This window comes from Hylaeus volcanicus, chromosome 5, assembly GCF_026283585.1.
Source record: "Hylaeus volcanicus isolate JK05 chromosome 5, UHH_iyHylVolc1.0_haploid, whole genome shotgun sequence".
Classification (NCBI taxonomy): domain Eukaryota; kingdom Metazoa; phylum Arthropoda; class Insecta; order Hymenoptera; family Colletidae; genus Hylaeus; species Hylaeus volcanicus.
The window spans coordinates 8,165,542-8,167,226 of NC_071980.1; positions in this window are offsets into that span (position 1 = coordinate 8,165,542).

A 1,685-nucleotide genomic window follows, 5' to 3' on the forward strand; every position below is an offset into this window, starting at 1 on the left:
CGTTTTATATACGTTATACGTCGGCGTTATGTTTGCCAATTGAGGGAGACGAAAGCGATTAACGCTATTTTAATTTTCTTTAATTAATTAAACGAAATTAGTTTAAATTTAACATTTCGCAGAAGGCTGTGCGAAACAGATGAAATATATAAACTTACTCAACAAAATTATAATTACTCGATTCCCGTTCAATCATGTATTAAATAAATCGTTAAGGGTGACAAATACGATCTGTCAATGACAAAGATTATTGCGCGCGTATGAAATTTCATTCTTAATATTCGTCGTTATCCCGTCATTGAGAGCAAACGGCGCGAAGCCGTTCCCACTTATCGAAGAAGAGTAATCGGTCTAATTAATCCGTCGACCATCTTCGCACGTCGCTGGGCGCACCTTGCCTGTAATTATGCTACTTGTACGAACTTGAAATTAACCCTCCAGCCGACACACTCCCTACGTTACGTGCCGGTTATCACGCGCGCACGTTGGCACACTTATACGAGCATCGCGTCGAATTAATGCGAAACGATCGCAGATTAAATTCATTTCTGACTAATTGAAAAACGTACCGGTCGATTTACGCGCATTGGAGCTGGCGATAACGATTATTTGTCCAAATAACAAATGAAATTTCGATGCAAATTTAAACGTTACTATTACATTATCGAAAACAAGCGTTGTTTGGATTCTATTTGATAAAATAATTTTACGAATATAATCGTGAACATCGTTGAATTTCATGAGAATGTATATGTATATATATTAAAATAATAATACGATCTTATGCTTACTTTGATTTAATTAATCGATCTACAATGTTCTATAGCTACCGAAAGTCGAAAGAAAAAATGGATCATGGTTCATTAAGCCTCGTGCCAGTTCTTTTTCGCTTTGAAATCTCGGAAAGGTTAAGAATCACTGTTCTACAGCGAATCGCAGCGTAATTACGAATTAGACACGATTAGAGTGGCCGTTTCGAACGAAAACACTATAATCGCCGCGGTATAGTCTTCAGCGCGATACTCTGGAAGCCGAAGGGTGGAAAGTAAAGACAGAAAGAACAGACGGCGGTGGCATTAATCGAGGAATCATCGGACCAAAGTATTATACGTTATCCTTCTACCGGATAACGGTTATCCAGGTGTGTTGGCAACATTGCCACCTAGGAAGCACTGCCACGTCATCTGGATTACTGGTTGCAAAAAGTAGAGATACTTAGGGAAAGATTCTGCTTTCTTCAATTTATAGGTCGCACCAGATTTCCATGATGGCGCCTCAAATCTTTATCTACTAAGAGTATGCAGGCTTATGATGGAATATAATATAATATAATACAATATGATATAATATAATATAATATTATATAGTAGATTTTTAAAGGATTCGGGCTCACAAGGCGAGTTTTCGCCACTAAGGCCCATAAGTATTCGTACCCTCTGTATATTAAAATTTCACTCAACTTTGAATAATCATAACTTCGCGAAAAATGATAGTAAAAGAAAAATATCCCAAGGAACACTTGATACTTCGATTTTCTTAAATTTATAACAATATTACGTAAATTCTTCTCTGTAAAAGAAAAATATCCCAAGGAACACTTAATACTTGAATTTTCTTAAATTTATAACAATATTACATAAATTCTTCTGTGTAAACAAATATCCCAAGAAACAGTTGATACGTGA